This window comes from Chenopodium album, chromosome 15 (assembly GCF_948465745.1).
Source record: "Chenopodium album chromosome 15, dcCheAlbu1.1, whole genome shotgun sequence".
NCBI classification, from domain to species: Eukaryota; Viridiplantae; Streptophyta; class Magnoliopsida; order Caryophyllales; family Amaranthaceae; genus Chenopodium; species Chenopodium album.
In genome coordinates, this window is record NC_137848.1 from 17,579,015 (window position 1) to 17,603,058 (window position 24,044).

The following is a 24,044-nucleotide window of genomic DNA, read 5'->3' on the forward strand; positions in this document are numbered from 1 at the left end:
CCGAAGAGCCTCCTGATCCATCATATGAGGTAGAGGACGTCGTGGAACTACGAAAAACTCCGTAGAGTGCTGAATCGCGACTCTCTCGCCCAAGTACACCACATCATCGTATGTCCCCTGGAAATAATGACGTTGGGCTAAATACGCGACAGCTAGCGCTGGAACGTCCAACTCAGCCCATGGACGGATGAGAGGCTCAGGCCCTTGTAAAAGAGATAGCCATGAGTTAGAATCCTATGGAACAGGACAAAATTGAAATGACAAATAACAATGCTTACCGAGAGAAGTGCCTCTCGAACAAGTCTGGTAGTTGTCAGGCCAGGATAACAGCCTCCCCAATTAGAAGCAACGGGGAGCCCTCGTGGCGAAGGCCTGGCTAGCGACAAAGATGGAAGTTACTCGTAGAATCACACCTGTAACGACGAGGAAGGGTCAGCGAAAGCTAAATGTGTGTCAAAAGAAAGCTTCTGAAAGCAGAATATACCTCTATGATCCTCCAGAAGCTGGAAAGTGTGACCTCCTCCTTATAGTCACGATGGCGACAGACGAGTCGCAATCCAAGAAGGAAGTCAGCGTAGGCCAAGCTGGCCCAGTCAAAAGTCCCGACCGCGCGTAGGTCGCGGAGAGCAGGCAAATAGTAGACTAGCGCTCGGCTACCCTTGTCAGGAGAAAAGGACCCTGACAGCAGTTGCAGAACAACGATGCGCACTCGTTGCTCAGGGGTGGTCACATTATCTCGAAAGGCCTCTGCGAGCAGAGATCGGCGGATGGATCGGCTGGTTATCTACACTGATCGCGACTCAGCATGGGCTCGAATAACAATAGTACCCAGCAGCTCGTCCACCTCTGGTGACAAAAAGGGTAATATCCTTACCCAAAGGAACCGTTGTCGACAGGAACTCTAGCCTAGTAATCACAAAGAAGTCGAGGGGAGTGACAATCATCTCACCCTAGGGAAAATGGAACTTGTTGGTTGTGTCCCAAAAGAACTCCACCAAACCACGTACGATGAAGCGGCTCGACCGTTAGGAGTACAGGGCCCAAGTGGCCTGTAGTAAAGGACTCAAGCCACATGACCCCAAAATGCGCGCAACTCTGCATTGTTGATGAAGTAAGTCTCGTACAAATGGACGATGGTATCGTTACCCGGACCGTGGCAACGAACCCGACCGATGGTATCGTTGCCCGAATCGTGGCAACGAACCCGTTCGTTGGTCAAACCGAGCCGCACACGCTTCTAAATTTGGAACCTGGGCACAAAGTAAAGAGTCTACCCATCCCACTCCGGGAACTCCCCCAGGCTAGTGGAAGTCCCCTCGCCTACGTCGACAGGCTCGTCCTCCCGGTGAGCCCCGCGAGATTGTTAGCCGAAACCTCGATGACGAGTCATGCTAATCATGTTCAAGAACATAAAAAGGGTAAATTGATGGTTCTATGGTATCTAAAGTTTGCCTAGCCGCATGATACTATGTTCGTCAAAAATAGAGTACGTAGTACTAAAACAGAGCATGTTTTTTATTCGACAATAACAAGCATTTTTGAGCAATCAAGCAATTTCTTGCAATATTATGGCAAATATTGTGACAAATTAAGCATGAAAAGCAAGCAAAAACATGAAGAACATGACACATTATGTTCACGAACTCAAGGTGTTCATTAATGGCAATTTGCTCGTTTTTTCACCAAACAAAGCAAAACAAGCAAAATTAATTTAGAAATTTTCAAAAATCAACGAATAAAAACACACCAAATTTGTCCAAAATAAAGTGAGTTTGGGGAAAACTTACCTAGATCGGCAAACTAGGGATTACAAGCTTTGATTTGCAAAAAACTCGAGCGAATTTCGTTGAGAAACGAAGGAGAACGAGCTGGGAGAAATTTTCGAGCGAAATGCGAAAAGATGAGGTGCAGGGGCGAAATGGAGAAGAAAAGGGGTTTTATTCCAAAATCTCGATTCCATCGCGACGCGATAAGCTTATCGCGCTGCGATAGGCCTATCGCATCGCGATAAGCCTGGCGCGTCGCGATGGCACGTGGCGGCAGGCGATGTCATCCTTTCCTCAGCGATGCAACTCCTTAGGCTCCATATTGGTTTATATGGACCTTTTACATCAAATTAGGTCCCTTGGTATGCTAGTTAGCCCTTATTAGCAAGTTGACATGATTAGTAGTCGGCTCGATTACAATCACCGTAAGTGATCGACCTGATATTAATCTCTCACTTAGCTTAAGTGCCTAACATTGGCTCATCGTAAGCGTCAAGATATTGGTTCATCGCAAGCACCAAGATATTGGGTCATGGCAAAATACAGCAAAAGCAACAGCACAACAGACATTCAAGCAAAGCATAGGCAAAACATTAGCAAACTGAGGATCGTTACAAGCGAAATGATCTTCGACGACATTCCCTAAGATGTGGAGGGTTGTCACAAATAGCTGAGGATTGTTACAAGCAGAATGATCTTCGACGATGTCCCTAAGATGTGGAGGGTTGTCACAAACAACTGAAGATGACTACAAGCAAAGTCACCTTCGCCAATGTTCCCTAGCTTAAGAAGAATTGTCAAGAAAATGGGAAGATGGATACAATCGGAGTTATCTTCGACTTTGTTCCCTAGCTTGCGGAACATGGTCACAAAATAGCAGAAGATCGCTACAAGCGAAGCAATCTTCGATGGTTTTCCCTAGCTTGCGAAAGACTGTCATAGCGGAAATGAAGGCAGCTACAAGCAGAGCGGTCTTCAGCGATATTCCCCTAGCTTGAGAAAGATCGTCACAAATGTTGAAAAATCGGTTACCCTAGAGACGAGTGCTCGACGGTGCAAGATACACGTTTCTAACTCTTTTATCTGTTTAACTAACGCTAGTTTGCAGGTATCGGCGTTATAAGAATGATTTGGGATCGCAAAACATTCTGAATCATTCTACGTCCCTATCGCTACTTTGACTTTTGTTTTCGAAACTTATGTTTCTCAAAACTCAGTCAAAGTGGGGGGATCTGTAGACACCTAATTGTGTCTCCCCAAAAACCAAACCCAGTGATGAATGCCTTTCATGTCATTTGATTATCGAACAAGGTGAAATGTGAAAGGGTCTCGTGAATCTCTCTGTTTTTAATAAAAATATTTCTTTCTGTTTTCGAAAATATTTCTTTTCGTACCTTATTTATGGATAATGTCTAGTCCAATTTAGTTTGGTCCATGATATGGGTCCAATAATAGTGTAGTTGGATAAGGCTCGAAAAGAGCTTTCCAACGATATATTATAAGCCCAATTCTGATAAATAATGAGGAAGTTATGGCCAAAATACTAAATTGGGCCCAAAATGGTTTTATATGGCTCAATGATCAAGTGGAGGCCCCATTAATTATTATTCCTAAAGTTATTAGGAATTACTTTAATTTTCTAGAGTAATCTAGAAGGTTATTTTAAATTCTAATAGAGTTAAGATTAATAATTATACTTTTATATTATTTAGAAAAGATTAAGAATTCAATTTGGAATAAAACAAGTGTTTTAAAAGATAAAACTGATTTTAATTAAGATAATTACGGAATGTAATTACCTAATTATATTAGGAAAAGGACTTCGTACATGATTTTTATCTTGATCAAGCCATCGCGCTGCGGAGAGCCTATCGCATCGCGATAGGGTCTGTCGCGTCAGGGTCTGTTTTACTTCGTGTCAAATTCTGACTCTTTTCGAAGCGTTCCGGATGTTTTCTCTATAAATAGGGGCATTATTTCCGCATTTTCAATCATCAACAATCATCTAATTCTATTCTCTTTCTCTCTCAAAGCTAGAAGCTTATTCTTTCTCCCTCTTTCTAAGACTTCTTTTCACTGGTAGAAAAATAAAGAAAGTTACCGACCCATGCCCACCGTTTTTTAAAAACCGGTGGGAAAAATTTGGCTGGTTAATGCTTTTTTTAATTACCACCGGTTTCAATCCAAACCGGTGGCATATGTTGTAAAGGCCATCGGCTCAAGCAAAACCGGTGCCAATAATAAAAGAAAATAACCAGCCCTTTTCTTTTCCCCTTTCCTTTTTCATTTTCACTCGACGAATAGCAGCACACAAAACCCTTCTCACTCTCACTACAATTCCGTCCTCCACCATTGCCGTCCCCTGCAACGCCGGCCACCACAGCTGCTGCCTCCTCCACCACTGTCGTCACTTGCAACTCCCTCCACCACTGACGCCAACTCTCTTCACTTTCACTGCATTCCTCACTCTGAAACCCCCTTCACCACTGATGCGACGCCTCCTCTGACTGGTACCCCTTGCCCCAGTGACGCCACTGTAGCCGCGGCGCTGCCGCTCTGCCGTCGAGTTTAGCCACAGCCCGTTTTCTTTCTCTTTCCCCTATTTTTTTTACTTATACAAAATGTTCTAACGGCAGCCAAGGAGGTTGGAGTTCCTCAATTTCTTCTATTGTGCCTAGCTCTAATTGTGCCTAGCTGATGTTCCCAAATTAGAAGAATGCTGGACTGATGAGGATTATTGTAGAAAGAATGCGGTAAGTTTTTTATTTTTATTTTATTTTTTTTATTACTCAAATTAATTTTATTATTACACTGGGTGAATTGTTTGATAAAGATATAGATTAGTGATATAATAATTTAAATCTGAAGTTATACTCCATTTTAATTCAGGAATTAAATTGGGGAATGTTACTGATTATTACTTTGGAAGTTTAGATTGAAAAATAATTACAAGTAGCATTTTTGGTTACTTTTATTAGTCTTGTATAAAGATATACTCCATATACAATATCCCTGGTATGTAATGATAAATTGACTCTATTATTTCTTAATTAGTTTAGTTCTGTCTTCTTCTCTAATTCCAACCCCCATTTTTTTAGATTTGACATTTTGTTGTTGGGTTTGCTATTTTTATTGGGAATATGATGTTGAGTTTGTTACTTCTTATTGAATTGATTGAAATGAAATTATATTTGTTGATTAAATTGATTATTAAAATGAACTGATTTATATTGATTTAATTGGTAAAATTGAATTTTTTAAAGTATAATAATGACTAAAGTTGATAGTGTCTGAATGATTTATTTCACAGTTGAGAAGTGAAAACAACAAGAACCTTAGCCAATTAGGGGGGTGCTCAAAGTTGTTCCCTCAGATCGAGCGCCATGGTTGCCCCACCGAAGAACTCCGCGCCTGCCTCTGCTAGTCCTTTGCCCTAATCCTTGCAATTTGTTGCCATTTCTCTGGTTTGTTCTTCTTTTCCCTCTTATTTATATATGTTTCTCTTTTTCTATCTTTACTAGTTTAATGTTCATTGAATTTTTTGGCAATTTCTTGGTTTGAATTAATTAATTCTATATATCCATTTAAGAAAAGTTTTTACCATGATATTACAACTTGTGTATTATTGGTTAATTACAAATAAATACAACAATATATAGAATGCTTGCATCATCATATGCCTAGATACCCGTTCAAGGCTTTCTCATTAGGAGAAAGTCTTGAATAGTCCCCGGTTGGGACTGTTCTTGAATGTTTACTCTCACTTAGGTGGTCAATGTATGACTTCTTTTCGATTTTAAGGAACATCTTGGCTTACCATTTCCTGACCATGTTCTCTGGGTACATATATGGGTAAGTAATTATCTACATCGTGTACTTGGAGAACTAGGGGGAAATGCTGCCGGATTTTCCTTAAAATTGGAAAGTTGACATACATTCACTAGTGAGAGAAATACATTCAAGGATGGGTTAGGTTGGAGTGATAAGGACACTTTGGAAACATGCATTTTTTCACTATATGAATGGTAAATTCACGGTGTGTACTTGAAATTGATTTACATAAAATATGTAGAAATTATACATTATTCATAATATGTTGCTATTTATGTTTAGAGACAACTTACTAAATGGAGAAGGATCGTGGTTGGATGTATGGTAGACGTGATACATTGGAATTTTGGAATGGGGTTCAAGAGTTTTGCGAGAGGGCTTTATCTTATCAACGCAAAATGGGTGACGAAGGCCTTTATTATCCTTGTGTTGATTGTAATAATGTGAAGGTGGTCAACAGTGTTGAAATCATTAGAGATCATGTATTTTGTCGTGGGTTTAGGATTAAATACCATGTGTGGATTTGGCACGGTGAAGATGGAGAGTGCAATGGGGATCTTGATGGGGATGATGTGCATGATAGAAGCAACGAGATTCATGTGGACGAGGAATACGAAAATGATGAATATATTCTTGATAATGGTGAGGATGGAGCTGAGGATGATCAGGTGGATGAGGTCGAGGATGAAGACGTCGATGAGATGTTGCATAGTGTTGAAGGTGGCGTGTTTGAGTTGTTATCGGAGGCTTCCAAAAAGCCTTTGTATCATGGGTGAAAAAAATACTCTAAACTATCAGCCTTGCTAACACTTTTTAACATTAAGTCGAAGTATAGGTGGACGGACATTAGTTTTACTTCTTTGTTGACCGCATTAAGTGAGATCTTGCCTAATGGGAATGAAATTCCTAAGTCTTACTATTATGCTAAGAAGCTCATGTGTCCATTTGGTTTTGAGTATAAGAAGATACATGCATGTCCTAATGATTGTATTCTTTATCAAAGTGAGTATGAAGAATTGAAGGAGTGTCCACGATGCAAGGAGCCGCGCTATAAGCGCATGAGTTGCAATCCTGATACGGAGGGACCTCTTGCTAAGGTGTTGTGGTGTCTTCCTATTATTCCAAGGTTTAAGCGTCTATTCTCAACACCAAAAGACGCTAAATACTTGAGGTGGCATGCAGAGGGAAGAAAGAAAAACACAATGCTGAAGCATCTAGTTGACTCCCCGTAATGGAAGAACATTGATTTGAAGTTTGGAAAATTCGGTGACAAAGTCAGAAATTTAAGGCTTGGGTTGTGCACGGATGGGATAAATCCATTTGGCACTCTTAGTACCCAACACAGCACATGGGCGGTACTATTAGTGATCTACAATTTGCCTCCTTGGTTGTGCATGAAACATAAGTATGTAATTCTTTCACTGCTAATAACGGGGCCTAGGCAACCTGGAAACGACATAGATGTTTACCTTGCGCCACTTATTGAAGATTTAAGAGAGATGTGGGACGAAGGGGTTTTCGTTTTTGATGCTCATAAGAACGAGATGTTCACATTGCGTGCAACTCTTATATGAACCATGAATGACTTCCCTGCATATGGCAACTTGTATGGGTACAAGGTCAAAGGAAAAAAAGCATGCCCCATATGTATTGATGACACATCAAGCATATACCTTAAGAATTCTCGCAAAGATGTCTATGTACGGACTCGAAGGTTCCAGAAAAAGGCTTTCGATGGGACAGTGGAAGAGGAGACTGCGCCTAGGCCATTGACTGGTGAGGAGTTTATGCTTGAGTTAAGGGTATACGAACGGTGTTTGGAAAATCAGAAAAAGCTACGGTCTCAACTGCTCTCTTTAAAAAAGAATCAATCTTTTGGAAGCTTCCGTACTGGAAAGAACATGACGTTAGGCATTTTCTTGATGTGATTCATATAGAGAAGAATGTGTGTGATGCACATGTGGGAACGCTGATGAATATTCAAGGCAAAACAAAGGATGGAAAGGGTGCACGGTTAGATTTGCAAGAGATGGGGGTTCGTCCAGAATTGTGGCCTCAGGATAAGGTTAGAAAGGGAAAGGAACCAGAAAAGGAAAATGTAAATGTTTCGAAAACAAGAAAGGCGAAGAGCAAGGGAAAGGGAAAGGCACTCATGCGTCAAAGAAGAAAGATGAGGGAAAAGGCAAGGATGAAAAGACTTATTTACCACCAGCTTGCTACACATTGTCAAGGGTAGAAAAACGGATGTTTTGTGCATGTCTGTACGACATTAAGGTTCCATCAAGTTAGAAAAACGGATGTTTAGGATAATGTGATTTTAATTCAAGTGATCACTAATAATAGATTTGTTTGTGCTTTAATATTCAACCAACATAGATTATACAGGTTTAGGATTAATATATTGATTGTATGTTAGTCAGAAAGCGCACATGAATATGAGAAGAATAAATTAGAGGCCTATTTAGGGCAGGTTCAATATCTTTTAGGTTGGATTTGTACCTTCATCCTCGAATATCCAGTCATGGTTCCAGACCACTATGGAGTTAGCGATCTCATGGATCGTGAAGGGGTGTAACCTTCACCCTGTGGACGGTTTACAAGTTCCTAAAACTTGTTGGAGACTCTTTTGCCCTAGCTTCCTTCCCTTTGGACGCCACCATACTTAAGTGTATGATCACAGTGGGGCTCAAGTGTGGGATGCTTGAAATATTCCCTACAAGCCGATGATGTTACTATTCAGCGACAAAGTTGCGCTTACATTTTTACTCTCATGGGATTTATTCTCTTCGTTGACAAGAGTGGCGATGCTGTGTCACTTTACTACTTGCCGTTACTTAGAGATTGGGAGACGGCTTCGACATATAGTTGGGGGAGTGCGACTCTTGGTTTTTTGTACCGTCAACTCTGTTGAGCATGTTAGAGAGGAGCATGTCAGATTGGAGGCCCACTTATCCTAGTGCAGTTGTGGTCGTGGGAGCACATTTGTATTGGTTGACCCTATGTAAGGAAGCCTCGAGATCCGCCGCAGGAGGACCTTTAGGAGGAGGATGACATTTTGGGGACTTAGCTTGAGCGAGGTGTTAACTCCTTAGCATGCAGGTAGTGTATTGCTTACAGTTTTAGTTCTTACATTGCTGTCCCCGAGAACTAAGAATTATTATTAACTATTTTTACAGTTGGTTACGTGTACATCTTTCATGTGCGCATACTACTTCTGGACTATCATACTATCGAGATGCGTTTGACCACCAGCATGAGAACCAGGTATAATTGGTGTTTTTTTATGCATTGGTATTCGTTAATTATAATAGTGATATTAACTTATACAAATAACATACCTATTTTGGGAATTAGATGATTTGACAACCATATACCGAGGCGGTGATGGAGCGAATTCCAGACATTTGTAGCTCTGACATTAACATTTGGCGTACACACCCTCTCTTATTTGCGAAGTCGTTAAGTTCCACCTTCCAGACCGAGTCATGTGTCAGTTTGGGTTAGAGCAGCCGATCCCAGAGGCAGTTGACACGGACGTTACTCTACATAAGAAGGATCGAAGGGGACATCGTAACTGGGAGATTCGACATTCGGAGCATGTACATGAGTGGGGTCGACAAGAGGAATTAGTAGTCTAGGATAACCTGTTCACTGAGACGTCTTCACTAGTCATGACAGAGTACATGGCTTGGTACCATTGCATCACGAGGTTGATCATTACTCCACCTTCGCAGCCACGCCCCCCCAAGTCATTACCAGCTTAGGGAATATTTCAAGCATCCCACACTTGAGCCCCACTGTGATCATACACTTAAGCATGGTGGTGTGCAAAGGGAAGGAAGTTAGAGCAAAAGAGTTGCCAACAAGTTCTAGGAACTTGTAAACCGTTCACAGGGTGAAGGTTACACCCCTTCATGATCCATGAGATCAGTAACTCCATTGTGGTCTGGAACCATGACTGGATATTCAAGGATAAAGGTACAAATCCAACCTAAAAGAGATTGAACCTGCCCTAAAAATAGGCCTCTACTTTATTCTTCTCATATTCATGTGCGCTTTCTGATTAACATACAATTAATATATTTATCCTAAACCTATTTAATCTATGTTGGTTGAACATTAATGCACAAACAAAACTATTATTGGCGATCACTTGAATTAAAATCATATTAGCCTAAATAAAATTATTAATTATCTTATTAAGCGTGGTTTCAAGTGCAAATTCCCTTTAAACTTGCAAGAGAGGGCGTGATCAAGCAATAACAATAATATATCAAGCAACAATAATAACAACAATCATCATCATCATAATATTAATATTCTCATCAAAGCATAATAATATTAGCAAGATCCTACGCATGATACTAATATGATTAATAATAAATCCTAGCATCTCACTAAACATTAAAGATCAAATCTTTAGCCCTAACATGATACTAACATGATAGAAGAAATAAGAAGCAACCTAAGCATGATACTATAAAGTAATAAATAACATCCTAACATGATACCAGGAATTAAAATAATCTAAGCATGCTTTCTACAAAGCAATAAAATTACTTACTTTGTTGCCTCATACCTCTTTCTATCAAAACAATACACACGTTAGTAACTTCATTGAAAATATTAAATCAAACAATTAATTTAAATAATTGAAATAGAGATTTGGGACCAAACCCTCAGAAATTATCAACCTTTCACGTCTAGGGTGAAGGAAACTTCGAGCTTGGCCATGTGTGTCTAAGTCTCGTGAATGCGGTATTTTATTTTGAAAATGGAAGGTTTAGAAAGAGGGAGAAAGAACAAGCTTCTAGCTTAAAGAGAGAAAATAATTAGAATTAGATGATTGTTGATGATTGTGAAAACGTGGAATAAAGACCCTATTTATAGAGAAAAATAGTCCCGAAACGATAAAAAAAGATCGAATTCGATTCGAAGTAAAACTACTTCAATCGTGCGCGCGACAGTGTCCATCGCGGCGCGATGGAGTTGTCGTTTCATGATGGTGAACTCGTTAATTTAAAACCGTATGGAGTCCTTAATCTAATTAAATTAGGCTAATTAACGTCCGTACTTATCCTTTAAAATCAGATTTACTCTTTTAAAACACTTATTTTATTCTAAATAAAATTCTTTATTTTCTAAAAAATATAATTATTAATCCTAACTCCACTAGAATTTAAAATAACCTTATAGAATAATCTAGAAAATTAAAGAAATTCCTAATGGTTTTAGGAATAATAATTAATGGGCCCTCCACTTGATCATTGGGCTGTATAAAATTATTTTGGGCCCAATTTAATATTTTAGCTATAACTTCCTTATTATTCATCGGAATTGGGCTTATAATATATTGTTGGAAAGCACTTTTCGAGCCCAATCCAACTACACCATTATTAGACCAACATCATGTACCAAGCTAAATTGGATTGGACATTCCCCATAAATAGAGTACGAAAAGAAATACTTTCGAAAACAGAAAGAAGTATTTTTATTAAAAACGACCGCATCACAAGACTTTTCACACTTCAGCTTGTTCGATAATCAATGACGTGAAAGATATTCATCATTGGGTTTTGGGGTGACACAATCAGGTGTCTACACCAGCCATCTTGCTCTGACCTAGTACTTGTATGAACTTCATTTCATTTCAATTATAATGTAGTTATTTCGTTTTTGAATTCATTGTACTAACATTAAAACTAACTTCAATGTATGCACATGCATGCAAAGCTATTGGGAGCTATTGAGACCATCTTTGATTTGCCACCAGACAAGGCTCTACCATTTGCCATATAGATGATACAGAGTCTTACATTATTTTTTTGGCAGACCTTGTCTAGGTTGGGGCATTCACACCTTATTGAGCAGCCTCGAGTGTCCACTTCGCTATCTTCTTCTGCTTCTATTATGCACACTTGGCCGAATAGACCACCACCTCATCGTGGTGGTCTTTCATCACGTGCCTTTCGTCCACCGACTCCCATTCGCTCTCCTTTACATGCTCCCACTCGCTCTCCCTTGCATGCTCCTTCCCCTCCCCCCTACATGCTCCTTCTCCCTCTTCTACAATTCGACATCCAATTGTTACTTCTGCTCCACTTTTTCCATCTTCCCTACCCCTCCTCCTCCTCTTCCTCCTAAAACTCTACTTGTTACTCCTCAACATACTATCGTCACATCTCCTCCAATAGTGCAACGCCAGTATCATAGAGTTCAATGGCGTGGCAATAGTGAGTCTCAGCTTGGAGTTGGAGTTGGAGTTGGCCTGCATGACATTCCAGAGGACGAGACAGCTACATCAACTTCATCATCAATTCATGGGAAGAAGCAACGTACGAGCTAGGTGTATATTTTGGTACCATTGACATATGCTTTTTTGCAAATGATTAGTATTTGAGATTTAGTTTATATTTTATTATTTTATAAGTATTTGACTTGCTCTTAGAATACCTTACTACAATTTGGACTACAATGGATTTGAATTTTTAAGTTCATTAACTTGTTATTTGTGGTGGTTGTGTTGAAGATATGGTATATGGACTTTGTAGGCTGAAAATAGTAGGTTTTAAGGTTTTACAGGTACACTTGCAGGTTTATTATTTGGCTGATTTATTGATATTTTGTTTTAAAAAAAATTTACAGAAAAAACCGCTACTTCAAGTAGCTGTGTAATGAGAATAAACCGTTATTTCAAGTATCGGTTTTAATTTCATAAATCGCTACTTGAAGTAGCGATGTTTTGAGAAAAACCGCCACTTCAAGTAGCGATTTATGAAATTTAAACCGCTACTTCAAATAGCGGTTTATTCTCATAATACCGCTACTTGAAGTAGCGGTTTGTTGCTGGACTGAGTAAAAAAAAAACCAGTTTGTTTTCCTTAGTTGATGTGGACGGTACGGTGGGAATTAAAAAAAGATTGGTTGTATTTTGGGAATTGTGTGTTTTCCCAACAATATTTAAGGAAAGGGCTCCTTTAATCATGCATGTAAAACTTAAATAATTCAATAATTCTCATGAAATTCTTCTTTTTGAATAAATCAACCTTTACAATAAAATAACTCCTCTTTATTTTATTCAACATACTTTCAAGCCAAACCTTTTAAACTAGATAAATAATTCAATCATTCAAAACATGATATTAAAATTAACTATCAAACATATTTAATTTAAAACATTAATTTCTCAAACTTATCTCATAAATCACAATTCATTTCAAATATCATTAAAATCACAGAGGGTGCCCCACCGCCCAGCCTTGCTCACCTTCGGGTCTTCTTGGTGCTTCTCTCTCACCCGGTGGGGTAAGTGTACAGGCCAGCTATGCTTGAGTCTTCTACTCTTCTTACGCCTTTCTCTCGCCCGGTTGGGCGAGTGCACCGAACCTTGTCTTGGGCTCCCCTTTTGCTTTTTGGGCTTATAGGTTGCATGGCTAATACTATCTATTCTGATCCATGAACATAAACTCAAACCTCTTCTTAACCAAGCCCTTAATTACCGAGCTCCATTACACTAACATAGTCTTGAGCTTCGGAAAACAGTCATATGATGTGAATTCGATGCTTTGTAGTGATTAATAAGCTCAGGGATTGCTACAAAATTCTCCAATTCTTATAAAACAATGACAACTCTACAAAAATTCTTGAAAACGCATATTAGTTAAAAAAAATAGCTATGAATAGCAAAAAAAAAAAAAAAAAAAAAAACTCCTAATTATGACTAAGGGACGGGGTAAAACACTATATAAAATAAACACATCACTACAAAAAAAAATTAGCACACATTTCAATCACATTCCATAAATAATGCTACTTTAAAAGAAAATTGTTCCAAAATTACACATACCATGAAGTGTATGGACCAATGTAACAATTTTAGCAACCTTCTTCTCAAAGTTCTCTTTATCTTTGTTTCTCTTCTTATCCATTCTAGAAATCATCTTAACTACTTGTTGCATGATCTCATCTTACTTGTGCATCCTTTTTAGGATGAGACCAATTGAAGCAACATTAGAGCTAATTCACTTCTTTTTCTCCCTCTTATCCATAGGGAAAGATCCCTTACTATAATAGAATATAAACTAGCTTGGCTCTAGAGACACTAATAACCTTTTAGGTTTGTATTTTCTTGGTGAACAATTGAGGGGTTATGCTCTCACCATTTATAGGAAACTTAGAGCTCCCTTTTTTGCAATCATATAAGAGATAATTGAGCCATAGAGAAAGGAGTAGAGCTGGCAATTTCACCCGAACTCGTGGATAACCGATCCACTCGACCCGATAAAAACCCGATTAAAGGCGGATTATAAATGGAGACGGGTGGATTGGGTGACGGATTCGAGTGGACCTTCATCCAACCCGTCACCTGATCCACCCATCCATCCACATATATATATTATTAGCCATTTAATAAATATAAACAAATATTAAAATAAATAAAAATATATATAGTATTTACTACATCTAGAAGCTACTGATAGAAGAGAAAATCAAATATAGTCTACTGTTTAATTCACGGGTGTTGATATTAGTGGACTACTTTTCTAAATCTGATTTTTTTTAAAAAAAAAAATTAGAATGCAAATAGAACTTGAATTTCACCCATTTATCACCTGATCTACCCGATTCATCCGTGGATGATGGATGGATCGGATATGGATGGAGTTTGGATCAGGTGACGGATGGTTCGAGTGATGGATGGGCATAGGCGGATGGATGCGGATGGAGCAAAATACGACCTGTACCCGATCCATTGCCAGCCCTAGAAAGGAGTGATGGGAAGAGGAGAAAAAAATACATACAAATGCTCAAAAGGATCAAACCAAGTAGATGAATTTTTAACTTCTTCATAAATAGATAGATCAACACCACAAATGTCCCTGATGCGAGCAATGCCTTGACCTTGACTTTTAGGAATTAACTTTTTATACGAGAGATCCAAAATTTTCAACCTTGTATCCTTTCTTTTTAAGGGAACCAATAAATAAGAAGGAACATATATACATCCTTTAGTGTTACCCCTGTCATTTGGGGTCAATCATCCCCAGGGGCAGAGAGAGGGCGGGGGGGGGGGGGGGGATAGCTCTCCCCCTACTTTTATAAAAAATTTCAGATTTTTTTATTTAAAAAAAAAAAACAAAACTTACTGTAGACACTTTAAAATGTCTCCCCAAAACCAAACCCGATGATGAACAACCTTTCACCACCATCTTGGAGTGCTTTAATCCATATCCAATCCTAATACATTTCATAAACCAACCCAATTCCTAGCCTATTTCCCCAAACCATAACTTATTTTCCTCTTTTCGTGCCTTTAAACCCTTAAAATCATTCATTTTGTGTCCTTTTTGTAAAAACGTTTAGACCAGCTTATTTTGGTCCAAAATTTGGGTCCAATGATTGAATATTTTGATGGGCCTTGAAAAGAGATTTTCAACGATATATTATAAGCCCAAATTCGAGTTATAACGAATAAGTTATGGCCAAAATACTAAACTTAGCCCAAAATGAACCTAAGCCCACCTTACCTACGATCCAATGATCATGTGGAGGGTCCAAAGGCTTTAATCAAATTCCTAAACCAATTAAGATTAATGAGAATTGAACCTTCTATAATTTTCTAAAAGTTAATAATTATCCTTTTTGAAAAGATAAGATTAAAGAGTTTGAAATTGAATAAAACTCCTCTTTTTGAAAAACCCAATTCTATTCTAATTGAAAGTCGTTCATAGATAGTCAGATATGATTTTTGTGCCTCATTATTTTTATCCAAATCTTAAATGGTTGTATAGCCCTTGAAACAATCTTTTCAATGATATATTATAATATTAATTACGAGTTATAACGAAAAAAATATAAAAGAAATACGAAACTCTATCCATAACTGACACAGTCCCACTATTTCGGCCATATATTTTATTATACAAATGATTTTAATATGATTCTAATTGTGTTAGAAAGAAGATTTCAAGAGATTTCCAATGACATATTATTTATCTCATTCCAATTTCTGGATCAAAAGATATGATAAAAACAAAAACCGCAAAAACTGTTGCCTATCGCAAGAGTATTATTCTGATTCGAATTCGGATCTTTTCTTGATTCTTCGAACCTTCTTTTTTCTTTATAAATAGAGGTCATATCATCCCTCTTTCAATCATTAACAAGATTGATCACCAAAAATCATTCTCTCTTCCTCTCTTATACACCAAAATCTTTCTCTTTTTCTCTCTTATGCTTTAGCCTAATACTAGCCTTCCATATTATCTCATCATACATCCCTTAAGCACTCCAAGGAGTCCATACAACACCTGAAGTTCTATACTTAAACCAAGGCGTGAAAAGTAGAATTGACTGAGTGTTTGGACCAAATCAACTCTGCTTTTTAATTTAATAATTTCAATTTGATTTATTTTTATTGAAGTTACTAACAGTTTATTCATGATGTAGCAATTCAAGGAAACGCGGAAAGTGAGTAATTAATCATTTAATTACTCTTGTTTTTATTCTTGTTGCTAGTATCATGATTAGGTTTATTATGATTTGAGTTGACTAACAATTTATTGTTAAATTGCTTCCAATATGATGTTGATTTTATTATATTTTTTGTTGATCACTATATTGCATGTTTGAAGGGAATATGTAATTGAAAATCACGACTAATAAGATAATTTGGACAACCGGTTTAGGTTCCTTTTTAATCTTGTTGTTTAATTAAAGTGATAACAATATTTTTGAATTATGTGTTGCATTAATATTAAACCAATTTAGCATAATATTAGTTTGGAGCAAATTGAATCTTTGTTTGTATGCCTTTGAGATCGCAATAATTACTTTTCACAATAAGAATCGAGTAGAGGCCAATACGGGCGAATGTGACTCCATGACTCACTTCGTACCATCATCCCCGATCCTCCTTTCGTGGTTCCGAACCATATGGAGTTAGTAATCTCATATTATGAATATGGTGTAACCTTCACGGGTCAATCGTTGTTACCTATCGTTGTCCCTTATTCGTGGTTGCCTTAAATGACCTGTGAACGGTTTAAAAGTTCCTTTAAAACTTGTTGGTGGCTCCCTACTTTTCTTTTTCCCTAATCGTGTTCCTAATCGTATATGTCAATTTCTAGTTTCTATGAGTGCCAAGCATATTCACAATATGCTTATGTAGGCGCGCTTCGAATGACGCCTACACTTACGAGACACACACTACTCAAAGCCTGGCTAAAATCCACAAAACAAAGAAAAACATACAGAGAAAAAGTGTGAAAGTGACAGGACTAACATCATATAAAACAAGAAATATAAATAATAAACCTTACTAAATGACAAACAATAAAAGTTAAAAAAGTACAAAGGTAATTAAGCCTTTCTAGTTTCTACACTGCCAATGTTCGTCAATTTCCACAACAGCCTGCCTCGCTATCCGACTGCTCGACTCCGACAATCAAGCAGCCTGACACCAGCGCCACCACCGCACCACCCCATACACTGCAAAATTCAATTTTCTTTGGACTTTTCCCCAATTCATTGTATGTAACTTCTAATTTTAAATTAACCCTCTGAACCCTAATTTTTTTTTTAATTGTTTAAGTGCTATTTTTTATTAAGTGTTAATTTTTAATTGTTTAAAATCTTGTTTTTTAATAGTTAATTTTTTGTATTCCAATGTTAGGTTAGGGTTCTCAAATCGTTCACTTTACAACTTCTTATTTGTGTTAAATTATTTGGTAATTTTGATTATATGATATGATGGTAATTGAATTATTATTGATTCATTGTTTTCATTTTTTTATTGCTTTGATTAGGACATGTCAAACAATTTTCAGGCAAAGGGAAATCAACCCGATCTTTGATAATTCTTGTTTAAAAGAATGAAATCTCAAGGAAATGAACCCACTTCATTTAGCTCCCCCCAAACTCAAGATAATGTTGAAGAAATTGGTGGTACAAGTACTAGTAATGTACCACGGGAGAAGGTTGAATTGATATATGATGTTGAACTTCTTCCTCATGACCCGAGAAAAAGAATGAAAATAATGGACTATCCCCCAAATCAAAGAAATGTGGTGAGCAGAGCTTATATATATTCTCAAAAAACCTTGCCAACCAAAAACTGACAACTTTTCTCAAAGACAAGTAGGAGGTTTGCGGCTTTTTAGTGTGAATTGGTTCAACAGATGGGATAGGTTTGAATATAGCGTTGAAAAAGATGCCGCATTGTGTTTTGTATGTTACTTGTTTAAAGGTGAAGTTGACAATAATATGGGGGGTGATGCATTTGTTGATGGGGGGTTTAGGAAATGGAATAAGTCGAAAAGATTTGAGAAGCATGTTGGTGGAATTAAGAGTGCTCATGATCTTGCTTATGAGAAGTATGTGAACTTGAAAATGGGAAAAATAATCAATTGTGAATATGTTTGAAAAGGCAAGTGTGGTAAAGTGAATATTATATTCCTTTAAATGCATCTATAACTTGTTTAAGGTTTCTTTTGGGAAAATGTATGACATTTCGCGGGGATGATGAAAGTGATGAGTCTTATAATAGGGGTAATTTCATTGAGCTATTGAAATGGTTAGGGGAAAAGGTACAGGAAGTAGGTGAGCATACTCTTGAAAATGCACCTGAAAATTGTCAAATGACTTGTCCACGATCCAAAAAGACATTATTAGTTATTGTGCAAAAGAAACAACTTAGTGCATAATTGAAGAATTTGGTGATGATTTGTCGATGAGTCAAGTGATGGTATCTCAAAAAGAGCAACTAGCTCTTATTTTGTGCTTTGTTGATAGAGATAGTGGAAAGATAATGGAGATATTTTTTAGCATTGTTCATGTTGGTGATATTACAACTTTATCTCTTAAAAATGCAATTATGTCAGTACTTGTGGAACATTTATTGAGTTCATCTTTATTAGAGGGCAATGTTATGATGCGGCTAGTAATATGAAGAGTGAAATAAATGGCTTTAAGACTTTAATTATGAATGATACTCCAAGAGCCTACTACATACATTGTTTAACTCATCAACTTCAACTCACACTAGTTGTCATTGCTAAAAGGAATGATAGTTGTGGTTGGCTTTTTGAAATATCAAACTTGTTGAATGTTGTTGGAGTTTCTTGCAAGAGAAGAGAAATGATTTGTGATAGTCAAGCTCTAGAACTTGCTCAAGCATTGGAGGCGGGGAAAATTTTGAGTGGATCGGGTTTGAATCAAGAACTTTGGTTTGAAGAGGGTTGGAGATACTCGTTGGGGATCTCATTATAACTGTCTTGTAAATATCATCCGCTCGTTTTCTACAATTGTTAAGGTTATTGTTCACATTGGGAAGCATGGTGCATCGGAAGATAAGGTTAAAGCTCAAATTGTTTTAGGACAATTAGAGTCATTTCATTTAATATTTTTGGCTTACTTGATGTTGACTATTTTTAGTTACACTAATGATTTGTGTATTTTTTTGCAAAGAAAGGAGCAAGATATTGTAAATTCCATGGAAATAGTTACTTTCATAAAAAGTGTGTTGCAGAAAATGAGGGAACAGGATGGGAGACTCTCTTAAACAAGGTTACTTTATTTTGCACTAAACATGACATTGATGTTCCCACCATGGATGCTCTTTATGTTCCTCAAGGAAGATCAAGACGCTTTGTCGAAAAAGCAATAAATCTAAGTCATTTTCGAGTTGAAATATTTTTGGGGGTAATTGATTTGCATTTTCAAGAACTAGATAATCGATTCAATGAGAGAAGCATGGAGCTTCTTAGTTGTATGACTTTCTTAAGTCTTAAAGATAACTTCTCATCTTTTGACAAACAAATGGTACTCAAACTTGCCTCTTTTTATCCCAAAGAATTTTCAAGTTTTGATCTGATGACACTTAAAGATCACTTAATATATTCATAGAAAATAAGCACAAAGATGAAAGATTTCAAAATTTGCGTGATCTTAACTCTCTTTCCATGATGCTTGTTAATACTAAGAAGGATAAGCCATATCCTCTTGTATAATTGCTTATCAAACCCGTTGCTACGACAAGTGTTGAAAGAGTACAGTGTTTTCCACAATGAATATGTTAAAACTAAGTTGTGAAATAACATGGGTTATTATCTTATGAAAGATTGCTTGGTCACTTTTATTGAGAAGGAAGTGTTCCTATAAGTTTCTGATGAAGAAATCATTGATCATTTTCAAAATATGAAGACTCAAAGGATGAAATTGTAATTTAATATTAAACTTTATGTAATTTTTTTCATCTTTTTTTTAATTGTAGGACAAATTACATATTGTGGTTTTTTAGTTGTAAAATTTTAACTATAAAACTATTTTATGTTTATTTTTTTAAAAAATATTTTTTTCAAATGATGCGATGTTTAGTTGTGGTCCCCCCTAGTTATATATTCCTGGCTTTGCCACTAAGCATCCTTGTTGTACCTAGCAAATCCATGTCTTGGCACATCCAATCACTTAACAACAATTATCTTAGAGACATTATTAACAACTACATCATTTATAGTAGAAGATAAAGACATATCTGGCATTTGTTCCAAATTAACATAGAACTCATAAGCTGGTTCTTTAAACGCATTACCAACATTCTCAAACAAACCTAGCCTACCTTTAAAACTCTAAATACTCTCTAACCTCAAACATAACTGGAAAATCAAAATGACTGTAGTAAAATAAGTGTTTCAAAGGCTACAAAAATAAAAGAATAATGTGTTTGTTTGATCAAAGGAAAATGGTGTGGCACGACATTTCATCACTGTATTCGAAAACGAATTATAGCGCAACTGGGGTGAACATTTTAGCACAAGGTTACACACCATTCTCACTCAAAGGCACTTTTGGGTGAGAGGTGGAACCATATAAACTTATGCCTAAAAGATGAAAAAATGTATTTAGCTCCTTCGATATGTATAATGTGTATGTAGTCTTATGTTTTCTGAAAAGATTCCAAGCCATATATAGACAATATAACACAAGGAGTATGAAGAGTCAAATGTAACCATTAAATGAGTGAAAATCAAAATAATGAAGATGATTAAATCACAATTAACAACCACTTGAATGGGGGGGGGGTTACATAAGAATAGCAAAAGACCACCAAGAAATCCAAGAGAAAGAGTAGAAAGCCAAAGAGCGAACCTAGACATGGAGAAAGTCTACTCCACAAACCACATGTGAACAAACGTGGTAGGCCATAACCTACTTGTGGAGTAAATTGATCATACTCTAAAAGAGCCACAAACCAACCGAGAAATATGACTTTTACTCTCTTTATTCCAACAATCCTCCACTAAAGGGAGGAAAAGCAAAACCGCAAAAGAAAGAAAAATGAGACACAACATATTGGGCATAAGAGGAGATTAGTACATAACACTTAGATATTACATAAGTAATTTGAAATCTAGTGTTTAGTGGTATGAGGCAATGAACTACAAGTTTATGGGTGGACAAACCTTGAAACCCATAAGACTCTTGATCATAGAGTGGACGAACCTTAAAACTCTAAAATTTAGTGCATGACCCCCACAACAACACATACATCACTCCAAAATTCATATGAACTCCGTGAAGAGATATGCTCTTTTACAGCAAAGCATATTCACTTTAGGTCTAGTGGAGGGTCTAAGAAATCCACCCAAGTTTTCCATAGAAGATGCCTAGTCTTCACAATCATATAGGTGAATCACAAGCTTTAGGGAATATTTCAAGCATCCCACACTTGAGCCCCATTGTGATCATACACTTAAGCATGCATGGTGGCGTCCAAAGGGAAGGAATCTAGAGTAAAAGAGTCGCCAACAAGTTTTTAGGAACTTGTAAACCGTTCACAGGGTGAAGGTTACACCCCTTCACGATCCATGAGATCGCTAACTCCAATAGGTCTGGAACCATGATTGGATGTTCGGGGATGAAGGTACAAATCCAACCTAAAAGAGATTGAATCTACCCTAAAAATAGGCCTCTACTTTATTCTTCTCATATCCATGTGCACTTTCTGACTAACATGCAATCAATAGATTAACCTTAAACCTGTTTAATCTATGTTGGTTGAATATTAATGCACAAACATAATTATTATTGGCGATCACTTGAATTATAATCATATTAGCTTAAACAAGATTATTAATTATCTTATTAAGCGTGATTACAAGTACAAATTCCCTTTAATCCTGTAAGAGAGGGCGTGATCAAGCAATAACAACAACAATATCAAGCAACATAATAACAATCATCATCATAATAATCTCAATAAAGCATAATAATAATAGCAAGATCGATACTAACAAGATTAATAACAAATTCTAGCATGTCACTAAACATTAAAGATCAAAGCTTTATCCCTAGCATGATACTAACATGATATTAGAAAGAATAGGAAGCATCATAAGCATACATGATATCAGAAATCTTAATTATTACCCTTAACATGATACTAGGAATCATAAAGACATCCTAACATGATACTAGGAATTAAAACAATCAAAGCATGATTTCTATATCAAAATAATAACAATTAAATTACTTACTTAGATGCCTTGTATCTCTTTCTAATAACAAAATACACGCGCTAGTAACTTCAAGGAAAATATTAAATCAAACAATTAATTTAAATAATTGAAATGAAGATTTGGGACTAAACCCTCAGAAATTATCAACCTTTCACGTCTAAGGCGAAGGCAACTTCGAACTTGGCTAGGTGTGTCTAGAACTAATGTATGCGGTATGGTGTTTGTGAAAAAGCTAGTTTAGAAAGCTAGAGAGAGAAAGAATAAGCTATTGCTTAAGAGAGAGAATTAGAGAATTTTGGGTGGTTTGAAAACGGAGGTCTAGGACCCTATTTATAAGAAAACTGTCCGAAAACGATAGAAAATACTTCAAGTTCTATACGGAATAAAACTGGCATCTGTCGCCAGACAACAGACATCAGCGCCAGGTGACAGGATTAGCGCCAGGCGACAGGCATTAGCCCCTGGCGACAGACTATGTCGTCTGGCGACAAACTCTGTCGTTTGGCGCTAATTAAAAGATAAAATGCGCTTTGTGCGGAATCCTTTTCCTAATATAATTAAGCAGCAAATTCCATGTTTATCAAATTAAAATCAGGTTTATCATAAAACACTTATTTTATTCCAAATAAAACTCTTTAAAAACATAATTATTAATCCTAATTCCATTAGAATTAAAAAGAACCTTCTAGATATTCTAGAAGATTAAAATCAATCCTAATAACTTTAGGAATGATAATTAATAGGCCCTCCTCTTGATCATTGGGCTGCATATAAAATTCATTTCGGGCCCAATTTAGTATTTTGACCACAACTTTCTCATTATTCATCGGAATTGGGCTTATAATATATCGTTGGAAAGCTCTTTTCGAGCCCAATCCAACTACACTATTATCTGACCCTTATCATGGACCAAACTAAATTGGACTGACTATTTTCATAAATAGGGTATAAAAAGAAATATTTTCAAAAACAGAAAGAGAGATATTTTAATAAAAACAACCGCATCACTAGACTTTTCACACTTTCACTTCGTTCGATAATCAAATGACGTGAAAGGTATTCATCACTGGGTTTGGTTTTGGGGAGACACATTTGGGTGTCTACACAAGCACTTCTCAATAGTTTTAATCTTTGGGTTTAAACTTGTTCACATGAAATCATCAACAAATACTACATTATAGCTATTAACCCCCACAAGACCATGGATTCATTAAGAGCATAATGCTCAACCTCACAAGTCACAACAATCATAAACATCGGTGATTCCAAAGTTTTAGTGCGTCCACCCAGACATTTTGATTCATTTAAAGTCTTAAGGACTCAACCTCAAAGGGTAGATCAATCAAGTGTGTCTTAAATAGCACCAACCCAAATGGTTTATGGTTTCATTATGAACTCAAAAGAGCTCAACCTCAATCAAACATTACAACACGTGCCATAGGGATAGGAAAGCAATGCTTTTAATCTTTCCACATGGGCTCAAGGCATATCCCCCTTAGCATTTTCATAAGTTATCAAGGATTGTGTCCCAAATTTCCTTACCATAGTGCACAATTATTTTTAGTAGAATACTTTTCATAAGGAAAACCAGCCTATTATCAACATTAACTTAATTTGCCCAAATGGTTAGAAAAAGATGTCACATTCATTATTAGATGAATAAAGTAACAAGACAACTCAAAACTTGAAAATAAAAAACTTACTGAATCAAGTCCAATGCTTGAAAATAACATAGCTATCTTAGTGAACTTACTTCATCAACACCAATCATTAACACTTGTCTTCTGAAAATTTTTGAACAACTTTTCCCAAGAGTTAGTGTATTTCACAACCTTTGTATCTAAAAAGATACTTACTAAAAGATTAAGCAAGTTTAAACAACGTTAGTCATTCACTAATAAATTTGTGAAATACTGCACTTCAACTATTT